The sequence below is a fragment of the Anser brachyrhynchus genome (genome assembly GCF_964034855.1).
Source record: "Anser brachyrhynchus genome assembly, chromosome: 2".
Lineage (NCBI taxonomy): Eukaryota > Metazoa > Chordata > Aves > Anseriformes > Anatidae > Anser > Anser brachyrhynchus.
Window position 1 is genome coordinate 4637468 of NC_137695.1, and position 14044 is coordinate 4651511.

General features: G+C 37.7%; 1 long non-coding RNA gene across 1 annotated transcript in view; it reads left to right on the top strand.

Moving 5' to 3' along the window:
* LOC308189523 overlaps nucleotides 1-13259 on the top strand; it is a 39362-nt gene extending 26103 nt beyond the window's left edge. The window contains exons 6-7 of the long non-coding RNA XR_013946423.1: nucleotides 8477-8520; nucleotides 11080-13259. This is a non-coding gene — a long non-coding RNA (uncharacterized lncRNA). The remainder of the gene's footprint in view (nucleotides 1-8476; nucleotides 8521-11079) is intronic.
* The last annotated feature ends 785 nt before the right edge of the window (nucleotides 13260-14044 follow it).

Consider the following 14044-nt stretch of genomic DNA (forward strand, 5'->3'; position numbering starts at 1 on the left):
GTTAAATCACGTGGCTTCTTACTGTTTGTCTGCACAGCTTGGGTAGGCGAATGACAAGACCTAGGAAAGGAGCTGCCCAGCTCCTAGAGCCACCACAGCCATAGAGAACACCCAAAGTTGTGCTTACGTGCACCTGAACTACACTTGGAAACGTCTGTGGTGATGAAGCAGTCAGGGTTTGGTTGCAAGTTGGAGCTGCAAGGGAAGTGAGCCTGTGCAGTACAGAAAGTATCTTTGGAGAGCTGAAGTTGGCAAGCTTTACTCTCAGTGTGTGCATAAGGATTTTTTTCCCCAGAGCCTTTTACACTGCCTAAATTGGGGAAGCTTTCACAGAGCTGTCTAAAACAAAATTAGAGCTATGTTACTGCCAACTTTCTTCATCTGGTTTCAGAGGGTGAAGCTCTAGACTTTGTAAATGAACACCCTTAAGTGCTTTTTGTCATGGTCAAATTTCTATATTTTTCCTAATCTCATTTCAGAAGCTACAAAATCTGGAGAGCCAAAAGATTTCCCTGCAGAGGAATATCATGAAAAAATAAAAACAAAAATAAAATATCAACCCATAGTGTTACATTTACTTTTTCATCTGGCAAGGCTATGAAAAAAGTTGGTAAGAGAACTTTAACCTACAGTGTCTTAATTCATCATGGCACATGATTTCAAAATAATGTCTGGCAGCAATATTAAATTCCTACCAGTATTTTACTGATTACCTCAAATTACTATTTGAGGAGGTAGATGGCTGAATATTTGCCCCACTCAAAGTGCTGTCAGCAGTAAGACTAGGACAGGGAGTTTTAGCAGTCTTACCAATATTTAATATTGTTGTATTACTTGAAAATCTTGTAAAACTGTAGCAATGGTTGCTGTCGTCACAAGCTCATGCCAGTAGAGGCTGTGTTATAGCCTCTCCTTTCCCCTTTACATTCCCACTCCTTTGCTCTCCACAGAGATTCCAGACTAAAGGAAAATCCTTGGCTGAGCATCCATCAGGCTTCCAGTAATATATGCTATTAAGACCAACAGTCTTCATATTCAGACTGTATCACAAATGGTCTAGAGATAGTGTGGCCTACAGCCATGTCGACTAGTGTTTGAATCAGAATCATAAACAGTCCTGCTTCATATGAGTTACACCTCAACATTTCACAGGGATGCGCTTTTTTGGCCTGAGTATTAGGAAAAAAAAAAAAAAAAGTTGCTTCTGAGTAAGCTTTTGGTGTACATATCAGAAATTTCCATTTCAGCCACAATATCTGAAGTGTTTATTCAGTGCTGTCGAAGTCATGCCTAAAAAAAAAAAAAACACACAGAAGACATTGCTTACCACTTTCCAATGCACCAGAGCACATAGAAAGCCCTATGTAAGACAGCTGAAAAGGCTTCAAGTTTTTAGGGTCAGGAAGCACTGATACAGAGAGATTTTGCTCACTCTGAAATTCACCATACTGAAATACTCGTGACCATGGTTCATTTTGGAAAACCCTGCTTTTCTGATTTTTTAACATTATTTTGCCAATCTGCAGCACAGACATTCCATTAAAATGAGTTCCTTCCTACTGTCGCTGTTCTGTGCAAATTTGCAGCTGTTTGTGATTAAGAAGGACTTGTCTAAGAAAGATGGATTTATGTGTCCTTTTTTCCTTAAAAAATGACGATTTTGACATTTAAAAAAAAAAAAAAAAGTTTCCTCAATAACTTGCAGAACTTTGAGCTTCTTCATTTCACCATAAAAGCACATCTGAAGGACTAGTATGCCACAAGCACAGACAAAAGTTATCACTTCCCACCAGCTCTATCCAAGCTTTTCACTCTTGAATATCACCACCCCTGCAAGTCCAGTCCCACACTTCTCCTGAGCAGAGACAACTATTTGATGCATCGGTAATTACTACATCTTCTCTCCCCTTGTTGTTCTGACTTCCATGATCAATGTACTCCCTGGTGCATGATGCTTCTCCGCTAAGTTCTTTCTAGTTGTGGCAGATTGCCTTTACGATGGCAGAGCTGCAATGGAGAGATTGAATATGCAGCGAAGGAAATATGCTTCTCCCCACGGGATCTCCAAAGGTGAAAGCCTGACATTTTCACAGCTCTTTCAAGGATTCTCTTGTTGCTCTTTGCGGAATGGCTTTAGGCCAGCTTATGCTACCAACTCACTTAGTTTGTAAGCTGCCAGCTGCTTACATAGCAGCTTGTTGCCTGCTCCCAGCCCTCCCACCGATTCTTCCATCTTCTCCCTACACATAGAAGAGCACCCCCAAATGGTTCTAAAACCTGTTTTTTTCCTCCCATTTTTTCTCTCTCTGCATGATCATCTCCGTTACTGAGACCACAAGGACATTTACACAGAGATCAGTCCAATAAAGATAAAATGCAGCTATGTATTTTATTTAAACCATTTTGTCTGTGGCTGGCATGGTTTGGTAGGACCCAATTCACATTTAGTTGGTGGAGATTGTGATACAGTGAATAGGCACAAAAATGTAAAAACAATTTACCCAAAGCTAGGTGGCATCACTAGATAGTGGCTATATTTTCTCAGGCAACAAGAGCAAGGTTGTAATTATTTTAGACTTTGTCTTTAATTCCTGTCCTTGAAAACTCAGTATTCATTCACAACTTTTTTTGGTTTAAGCAAGATTCAGAGTCTTATCTCCTGTCACCTTAACCACCATGCTACTGCAGTTGCATTTAGACATTTGAGAAAGTAAATTGTTTCTTCCACTGACATGCAAGGCTGGATTCATAGCATACAAGGTGCTGGGTGGTTGGGCTAAATTTCATCTATGGTACAAAACATTAACCAGCACAATACTATCTAAGAATTATGAAGAACATTTCCACAGCAATTAGTAATATATAATCGTCTCATGCCACTGGAAACCTGGAGGAAGCCCTAATAAGTGTACAATAAATGAATTTGTCAAGACCTTACCATTTTACACTAAAAAAAGAGACAGTAACAACAACTTATTTTACTGACATTTCTGAAGTTAAACAAACAATTTGAATTAAATAGTCAAGGCTTCTTGGAAGACGCTGCTATACTTTCATGCCCCAAAAAAGGTATTAAAATTCGGCATTGAGAAAAAAGCTACAATTAACATTTTGCCCTGAAATTGTTAGTCCCATTAGCATGGCCAAAACTAAGTGGAAATGGACTCAGAACTACTTTTGTGGTCTACCAAGGTCAGACCCATGGGCAGATACCATCATGATAAAGTCTGTAATACTGCAGGCAAATCTACTGTGGAATAAATGGGAATTTTCTGTCTCTAAGGTTGTCTTTCCAGAGGCTCTTATTGCCATGACGATTCTTTAAAACTATTGAAATTTAGAGGAAAGGTGTGGGAGGGGAGGGGGGGAGGAAAGTTGGGTCTAAGTCATTTAACCACAGCTCCAAGAATAGGCAATTTTGTTGTGCAGACGTGACAGATGAATGTTTAGTTTCTAACAAAAAAAAAAAAGGAATGCTTGAAACAGGGCAACACAATCCAGACTTTCAAAAAGTTTTAGAAATGGAGCTTTGAATTATCATTTAAATACTGAAGAACAAAAATATGCAAAGTCATAATTATGCAGGGAAATTATTTTTTCTTTCCAACACAGTGTGGAATGGTGATTATTTGACTTGTATTTTGTATGCAATGAACTCATGGATTTTAATAAAAGCTGTTTCAACATAACACAAAATGTAGAGCATTAACTCATCATCATGTTAAATAAAATTAAATCTGTTTAAGCATTTGTATACTAGGGGTTTGCACCAGCATGCTTGATTGATTTTGTTTCCACTGGGATAAATTTTTTAGCTTGGCGGTAAGGCTGTGGCACAGTTATTTGACCACAGCGCTAGCTTCAGCACTTCTTTCCTCTTCCCTTTCAACTTTCTTTGGGCTGCTTACTCCCCGCCAGAGCTATTTGTGGGCATAGTGGGGAACTGGAGCAGGATCCAGACTAGAAATAAACATTTTTCACCCCAGAAGAATCAGTTCCCCATCCACCTCACCGTGTATTGTAAATGCTGTCAGTGTAACAAAGAAGGCAGCCCTTGGAAGAGGAGCCGGGGCCAGTTTTGGGAGAGAGCAAGCGCCACTGAAACAAACCTGAAACCATATCTTGCGGCTACCTAGGGAACATCAGGTGATGTTTTCAGACACACACCTTGTCATTTGAGTGCTGTATTTAAAACCTGTCTTAGGGAGGAAAAAAAAAAAGTTTTTTACATGCAGAAATAGGAGATAAACTCATGCACATGATCTGTGTAAATGATCAAAATAGACTACTTAGCTTTTAAAATGGCAATCTACTATGGAAAACTATAGGTTGAAGCAGATACATCATGTACATTTATTGCCTTTGTCTTTGGTACACTCAAAGGTTAAGTCAGTGACGTTTGACTTGACTGTCTTATTTACACGTTAAAAAGTTTCCTTTCATATGCTTGTTAAGAAAAGTCAAGGCTACAATTCGGTGGTAGGGCTGTTAGTTTTGATATGATAATGTAATGAGAAGGTTTTTATTCTGCCAGATAGTCTACAAAAGTCTTCATCAGTTACAACACATTTCATAAAACTTATATGATATCAGACACTTACAAAAATACCCAGAGCTTGAAAAAGTTATATGTATATATATGTGTGTGTGTGCATGTGTGCGTGTTTGTTTGTTTTTCAGTGCAAGTAGAAATTTTGGAGGAAGGAAGTTTTCTATTTCACAGGGAAAAAATCAATTAAAAAAAAAAAAACAGAAGCTGAAAAGAAAGGTTTTTTTGTTGTTGTTTTGTTTGTTACCAAAAATACCTGAATATAACTGTAAAACAAAACTTTATAACATAAGGTTTTCTTTGTAAGAATAAGAAAAAAAGTACATGTTTATCAGCTATGATGGGTTGATTTCATATTTTGAGGTGGGAACATCGTTCTCCTCTGTAAAATCTTTGAACGATCACTTGTTTGACTTGTCTGTTGATTAACTATTGTCTAAAGTCCACCACTGACTGTCTATTGTGCCACAAAAAATAGCAAAAGTATTAGTTTAAATTTTTAACAAAATTATTTATCAAATAATCAATAAAAATTGTGTTTAAAACATTCCCCTATTTCTTATGAGTTCTGCAGAAGATTTCAAAATTTCTAGTATAGACCATCAGAAATTTCCTGTCTTTAATTTTTTACTGGTTTCTCCTGTTCTCTTTTATTTGGGCTTTACATCAATAGATGAATGTAATAAACACTCATTTCCAAATCTAGTTGTTATCTGGAATCAATAAAAAAGGCTTTGAAATTTTTCAGTTGAGGAAATTTAATTTCATTTTTAAAAGAGAAGTTGGCTCAGATGAACAGAATGTTCATTTCTAACAACAACAACTACAACAACAACAACAAAATTACTTTTTCCAGACAGAGAGAAACATTAGTATTATATTATTCAAAATTACTCTCTTTTGGTTCTCATTTAATCAATTGCTCATGGAGAACCTGCAAGATCTAAAAATGGTCCTTGCTTGATTCGTCGCCCATTATTATCTGCTAGTCATATTCCAACAATTCCAACATTAAAGGAAGAAAGTAATCCATTTTCTAAATGAGTATTTTTAGGGTATAATTTAACATAAACAACTGCAAAATGCAATACTGGGCTGTAGAAAATCAAGTACACAAACACAACGGATGAAGTTGCTGTTTAAAGAGCAGCTCTCCAGGAAAGCATCTGAGGGTCAAGGTGGATAAAAGGGTAAGTAAATGATGTCGTTGATGCTATGGGACAGAAAGGCAAAATTATTGGGTGTATAAATGAGGGTATCTATTATTACATGTATTAAACAATGCTTCATACTGGTGGGCAGTCAAATGTCCAGAACAAGAGGACTGGTCAATGTTTAGAGCTATTTCTGAAGTGCCATTCAAGAAAGACTTCGATGTTCTGGAAAGAATCTAAAGGAAAGCAAAGTGAGCACGGAGAGGTTTTGCAAAAATAAGAGAAGGTGAAGGGGACACATGACAAGTTTTGCATTGTAAAAAGACCTTTTGAAATGCAACAGGAATAATTTTGCCCATGTCAGACAGGACAAAAAGAAACTGGCTAAAGCTACCATAGGAAAGTTATGGATGGGATGTCTGCAAAAAATATTTCTTACAGTAAAATCAGTAAAGCCTTTGATAAACCACAGGAAGCAAATGTAGACTCTCCATCTTTTAAGGTCTTTTGAAAAGTGTCTGAAAAACACCCATGGGAGTGATGACTGAGACTGCCTTGGGGCTGGAAAGTGGATTGGTTAATGTCTTGAAATCTCTTCAAGCCATGTTGCCCTGTGCTTTGAAGGACTTCCAGCAGTCAAAGGAGATTGATCCTCAAAGTGCAGTACCAACAAAGATCTCTTCAAGGGTGGGCAGAGTAAATGGCCTTTGAAACAAATAAGAATTACAGAGGATTTGAGGTATATAAATTTGTAACTTTATACATGTGCAATATTTCCTGTTCCCTAACAGTAATACTTTTCCTGTTCAAATTGGCCAAGAAAATTGATTTAATTTTTCCTCCTTCTTTTTTAAGAAAGATTTTGTTTTGTTTTGTTTTGTTTTAGAAGTTAATGGGAGAAAGTAACATTCTTTTTTCCCCTTAGAAAACAAAAATCTGGCACTACTTACTATGCCATTGAGATGAATTTCAATATGAACTCCATTATGCAATTGTTAAAAATCTTACAAAATCACAAAATGTCTTCACTGAAGTGACAAACAGGATTAAGGTATCAAGCTTGATATTACTCTATGAATTTAATGGAACAGTTCCTACCAAATAAGTACTAGCTGGGGGGAACAGGAGTATCAGTCACACTCAGTAAGGAGCAAACCTCTGTGTGCTTGATACACAATACTCTGAAGAGCAGTATCCTGTCCTTAGCTGATCCCTCTCCCAGAGTTGTTCTCCTCTCATAAAGATTCATCTAATCTCACTGGTGCAGAGAATGTGTGTAAGGGGACCATGGCTAGAAATGTTTGGTAGACCACGTTGCTGATGGAGACAGAAGATGGTGCTGTACTTGGGAGCATTCTGCTTATTGCCATGATAGCATGAGTTTTCTGCATGTTAAGAGATCTTGTGGAAGCTAAAGTCTATGTATTTGTTAGCTGAACACAGTGTACTTCGTCTGCTACCTGTGTCTCTGTTTCCTCTTCTCACAGTGAGAACAAGAGTGATCATGAAAAGTGTAGAGCAGATACAGTGTCACATTATCACAAATAAATTTCTGTGTTAATGTAATTGATTATTTATATACATTATCAATAGAAAATGTGGAAAATAACATTATAAGACAATTTCCCATAGATTTAAGATAGATTTAGGGAAAATGTTATGACAGTAGGCTTTTTGTACTAGTGTTAATGCCAAAGAATGCCAGAAGAGCATGTAGCAAAGGATGTGCTAGTTTCTGAATGCTGAAGACTAATAAAGAATAGAACAGTTATTAGTACAGCCACATACAATACAGGGAGTCATTTACAGCAGCAGGGTGTTAATAATAAATGAAAAAGCCCCACAGAAACAGATATTTGTTGTTTTTATATTTTCATTGAACAGACCAGTAGTGAAGTATGATTTTTCTTACTACATTCTAATTAACAGCTGTTGTCCTGACCAGACACGGAGTAAAAATCAGAGATGAAGGAGCATTTACTTTTAATTAAGAGCAGGCAGATAGTTACTTCATTACCAGCTGCTAATCACCAAGAAAAATTGTTATTCTTCTTGCCAAGGAAGAAATTTTGGTAATTAAATCTACTTTGAAAAGCATAAACTAAAGGCTTTTCTTGTTTTGTTTTTGTTTTTGTTTTACAAAATTTCTTTCGAGCCACTGCACAGTCTATTTTTACCTTGGGAACTAGGAGTACAAAAAGTGATTTAGGACCTCATGGTACTTCTGTATTGCTCTCTGTGCTGCCCATTACCAAACCTTATTCTCTTTGCTGCAAACACACAGATTGCTCCTATCTTGTGATCTCGATTTACCAGTTGTGTGATTTGACTCCTGCCTATTAGAGATGGATGAATCTCTTTCTTTTGGCAGTGACTTTTTTTTTTTTTTTTTCCTTCCTAATGGAAAATTCCCTCCTTACATATTGAAAAGATCTCCATGGACTTTAACGTGAGTTCTGACATCTGGGACAGGATTCAGTTACCTGAACACATGTGGCTATTGATATCTTAGATGTTCTGGTTCATCCTATTTAGCTTCCATCTGGTCAGGAGCAGCACAGATGCTCCCTAGATCCACCAGTGTGGGTGTCTTCAGTAACCTGAGGTTTCTCAAATATCAATAGATGCCATATTAGGACAAGTAAACTGAGCACCTGGGCCAGAAAGTTCATCTCCTGCATACCTATATTTAGATGCAAAAAATAAGGTATCCAAATCTCAGTGTGGCTCTTGTCCCTAACCTAAAAGTCTAATTATGATATTCTTTTTCTAGATTAAAGTGAGTCATCTCCAGAAGGAACATCAAACAAAACTTGGGTGAGTTTCTTTATATTTTCTTCTTGTTCCTCAATCTTAAGTCTAGGGACTTAGAAATTAGTAATCAGATGTATACAGTTCCCAGCAGAATGGGAGCTCAAACTGGAAGAGGAGCTAGCTCAGTGCAATCCAAAAGTTACAGCAATACCCAAGTGGTGGTCATGATGTTGACTATGCACTGTTAACACCAGCGCAAGATGAGTTAAGTCAAGTGTTCGCCCATGGTGGTCCTGGGACCACAGATAAGCCTGAGTTTGTGGTTATTCAGCAGATGGCTTAAAACTGTAAAACGTTTGGCCAAAAAGTAGGGGTTCTGTTTGCATTGGTTACAGTAGTAATGAGAAGAGCAAGAAACATATTATTATTATGATTACACAGTAGTAACTGAGGAATTACACAACATGGTAATTCAGGAATGCTTAAAGAGAAAAGGGAACCATAATTAACTAGTCTATCTTGCAACACAGTCCCTTATTTGAGGAAATGACATAATAACATGGGAGTAATCTCTCCTTACAAACCTAAGTACTATAGAAATAGTTCTCAGCTCAGACAGTTTGTTCACCTTAGGGAAATAGTGGCATAATGCTTTTGGAAGGAGGAAAAAAAAAAAAAGTATTAATGACTGTGGACATGGGCTAAACTATGATGGTTATTATATATTTTCAAGTTTTGGGGGAGAATACATTCCAACTGTTTTCCAACTGGGCATCAGATTCAATGTCTTTTCATGTACAGGTTGAAAACTCCTTTCAGTGTTTTATTTTAATTTTGAAGACTATATAATTAGAATCATGAAGCTATCTTCAGGGTTCAGGAGAAAGACCAAAGATGAAATTAGCCCAATAAACAAAAACTCCGTTGCTGTCCCAGCCTCTATTTACTCTTTTTTTTTTTTTTTTTTTTTTTTTTAATGTCTTCATTTCAGCTGGGATAAAGTTAATTTTCTTCACCCTGGCTGGTATGGTACCATATATTGGATTTAGGAGGAAAATAATGTTGATATACGAATGTTTTAGTTCGTAAGAGGTGGATTAGACAGTGTCTGTTATTTTGTAATCCAGAAGTTGGATTAGCTGCAGTGTCTGTTATTTTGTAATGAGATCCAGAGACCTTCTCTGATAGTGCTGAATAGTGTTGAACAGGGCTCAGTAAGCGTGTGCCAGGCCCCAGCATGTAGCAGTGATTTGTGTCTCTCTGGAACTGCCAGGGTGACGGCATACTTTTTTTCCAAACATTTTACTAGTTTTTCAGGATTCTGCACTTGTTCATCCTATCCCAGACATAACCTGGACAATTTATTAATTTATATTTTGGGACTGCAGGATCATCATGTCGCAGAGTGCAGGATATCTGTGATCTAATTGTTATGCCATCTGACCCCTGAAGAGACTTAACTCCGTCATTTAACGAGAACTTTACATATTCTCAGGGGTTCTCTCTGTAAGAACTTTTTTTATTTTTATTTTTTTCTACAAATTCTCTATTTTCCCACTCTTTAGCACTATATATAAAAATTAGAATTTGTCAACACTGTTCTCTTTGCTTACTCCACAAAGCTTCTAGTACCTCCCAGAAGTATACATGTTCCTTGACTAAAACCCTAAGAAAGAAAAATAACATCTATACTTGCCCTGGAGAAAAAGGGAAGAGACATCTATCAAAATAGTGATACTCATGAAACTAGCTCAAGAAGTTTATCCATGGACAAGTTCTGAGCCTTGCATCTTTCCAATAAAATTGAAATGTCACATCTAATTGAAGATCTTCCAGAAGTTGTTCCACAACTGAGGAACCTCTTTGAAATATATCAACACATTTCGGTATCATCCTTGCAGATCCTCATCCACCTACACATTATATTTGCCATATTTTGATGTCTTTCAGTGACAGATAAATAGCAGAAAAAACAATAAGTACCAGTTGTTTTATTACTACAGTCCCCCATAGACATGGGGAATAACAAAACAACCAACCAAATAAAACAAGTTTCTCTTGGATTACCCATAACTACAAATACCAGTTTTGCAAGCCTCAATCTAGCTACAATAACTAAGGCAACTATTTTAACCCCTCTTCTAACACTATGACAATGCTGATTTAATTCTTGTATGACAGATGTCTGCTGAACTTCAAAGATCTGCACTGATAGTGATTAACATCCTCCCTTGGCAGCCAGCTCCACAGCCTAATCCTTCTTGTTATGAAGTTTTTCCTAATATTTGATCTAATGCCTCCCTGCTGTCTTGTAAACCCGTAACGATGAGAGGGAATAACTGATGCTTGTCTCTTTCGTAACATCTCTTTTAACCATTCCCAGTTAATCACCATCTCCTTTTCTCTCTGGAATCACATGCCCAATTCTTTAAAGCTTCTCTCTGAGGTCTTTATTTGCCCAGCTTCTTCATTCTAACAGCTTTCTCTGAGGTCCCGCTGGTCCCTCTGTCTTATTTAATAGCAAAGTTGCAGTGTTTACAAGCATATGGTAACAGAAGGAAAATATAACAGAACCTTAAAAAGTAATAAAAGTAATCCTGGGATTTTTTTTTTTTCCCCTAGATCAGAGCCAGGAAAAAACAGCTCTGCAGAGCTTAATTTTGGAGATTTCTTTTGAATGCCGTGTTAAAGGCTGCTCTTCTATTAACACCTAAATATGATCAAAAGGGCCATGACACTTCACCTGATGACGGCATAAAGAGAGCAATAAACAACTTGGAGCATTTTACACATTATTGCAGCTACAGCTCTGCCCAACAGACCTAGAGGAGTTCATGCAAGGATTCAAGCTGTGCTGCACATCAGTGTCTTCATTCTTGCAGACTCATTGAACTTGAATCTGCAGTTGCTGAGGTGTTTCAAAAACTGACAGAGAAACATATGCTCAAAAAGAGGAAGTAAAGTGAAATATATTTTTATTTTAGTGCATGTGCACCATAGCAGCTGTGCCAGCAGGGAGTCAAGATGAAGTTTAACTCCTCCAGGCAAGGCCTGGTTGAAGAGACCATGTTTGGGGAGAATTGATATCTTCCATCTTCCACCTACAAGAATTTCTGTCACTTTTTCCCTAACATGTTTGAAGTGTTATGTGGCCATACCTGTAGCATCCTGACCTTCAGCTGACTTGTGCCTGCTGCTTCTCTGCAGCTCCCTGGCCCCTCCTGCTTACTGAAATCATCAGTTTTGTAGCTTTTGGGTTTCCAGACCAGTGAACTGTATAGAAATATTTAACATTTTTGTCCAAAAGAAAATGACTCTACCATTATTATCTTCTACCTGATCAAAAGCCTGCAGGAAGTTGGACTGAGGGCATTATCTCGATTTTGTGGTTTTTCCGAGCTTTGTTCCTCATAAAGACAAAAGGAGAGGGTAGAGAATGACTGAACCACACTATCGGGAATGGACAGTATGACCAACTGACGTCTGAAATAGCAAAAGTCATAAAACTTCTTATTTGTTCTCTGATCAGAAAGGGGGAAATGTAGTAATTTCCCTCTCCAATTCCCCTCTCCCTGTGTCAGGACACCCACGTATTAGCAAAACACCAGATCTATACTAGGGTGGGGGCACAGACTTGTGCAGGAAGAAATAAACCGCAAACAAAGCAGACTGGTAACCTTATCAAAGAAGCTGTGTCAGAGGCAGGAAACTATTTACAAATCTAGTCCACTGCTGGGAAGTTGGTGTTGTCAGATACAAGTGTGGCAGAATTTGTGGCAACGGTGATTCTCCTCTGGTACGTTTTTGGTGGATGAACAAGGAGGTTCAAAAACTGCATTATTTGTCACGCACAAATGTATGACACATTGCAATGACGTGCAGTAATCAGCATCAACAGGCAGTAACTGAAGATTCAGCATTCATTGTGTAATAGCAATAAACAGCATTTCACATGGCTGGTAGTTGCAGTGAGCTGTGTTGCTTTACACTGAGGAGTGCAAAGAAATACACGTTTCCCGCTTATGTGAACAGCAAGGAAGATGCAGAAATCTGCCTTCCAGTCTGATTCACCATTTCTGTTAGTAAAACAGTGCGTATCTCATTTCCTGGGAAGTTTCAAGTAGTAAAATGATTCTTGATGCGTAGTTCTGACACGCAAACCAGTAATAACTGTAATCTGGAGTTTGGATGGGGGTAAGAGGGCAAAGTTTCAGGAATGGCTTGATTTGTGGGACATAAGATGCTTGCACTCTCAACAGCAAAGGGCGTCCCCATATCTGCAGACTTTGGTGTTTACATCATGCATCTCACCGTGGTTATTAGATCAATGTTTGCCTCTGATCACACATTCACACGGTGTTACTGAAACTCTTGAGTATCTGTACAGAAAGAGGTTGGTTCCAGGGGCTATAATGTGCAAAGTAAATTTTGAAAACCTTCCAGATAAAGTTGTTGGCTTTTGTTTTTTGTGTTTGGTTTGTAGCTCTTTGTTGTTGTTGTTTTATTTTTGTTTTCAACACAAATATAACCAGTTTTAACTGTCATTTTTATTTTATTTTTTATTTTTTTTAGGAAACATTTTTTTCCTGGATGCTACTATAGTATGCATATTCCTTTAGATGCCTTTTTCCACATACCATGTGAACAATATCTTCATTTTTTTCAAGTCTGTTTTCCACTTACCATCATAAATGCTGTTTATTCTATAGTAAGTTTTTTTTGCTTGTTTATTTATTTATTTTTTATTTTGGAATTTCATTTGCCCAAAAGTAAGAAAAAAAATTGACCTTTCATCTGCTGCATAAACTACACAAGTTACAGGAACCTGGTTTCCTTTTGTTTTCACATTACCTTATTGATAGAAATAGGTGAAAAACGAGTCCTGGGCCATAACACTGCCCCTCCATTCTGTTATAAGACATTTCCTGCTCTTTAAGTGAAGAGGAGCAGTTTCAAGTAGAAGCAGTGGGCAACCCTAGTACCTCGTTGTGCCTCATAAGCTCTGCTCCTTAGGTTCAAATAATGGATTCAAGGTATACTAATTAATTTTGCAAAGTAGATTTACTCTACCAGCTATACTGAAAAATTCTGTCTGCCCAGAATATGCCAATCAGGGTTTTGTGAACTCTCACCAATGATTTACAAGCTGAAATGGTCCTCAAACGTCACATCATACCAAGCTGTGGCCCACTGGGTAAAAGGTGCCTGTTCTCATAGACTTTTGTGCAAGCTGTGTTTTCACCAGCTCTGGGTGTGATTAACTTCATTAGGTTCAAATTAGGTTCATCTGATTCACACTGACAGGACATATATGGGCAATTACCAGATGTCAGGTGATAAATTTGCAACCCTGACAGTTTCCCAAGAATGTGTCAGTTTGTGCGTTAGGTCCTCTACTACTAGATCTATCTCCCACGTTTGAAAAGGCCAGAAGTTCATTCCACTTGACTCAGGCAAAAAGAAAATCTTGCAATCAAAGATGAGAGATTGAGCAATAATTTTCAAAAAGGGTGAAGAGCAACAGCTGTGACGGAAGGGAGAGCACTGTTTATACAAAGTGGTTTATTGTAAACCTTCAGTGAGATCA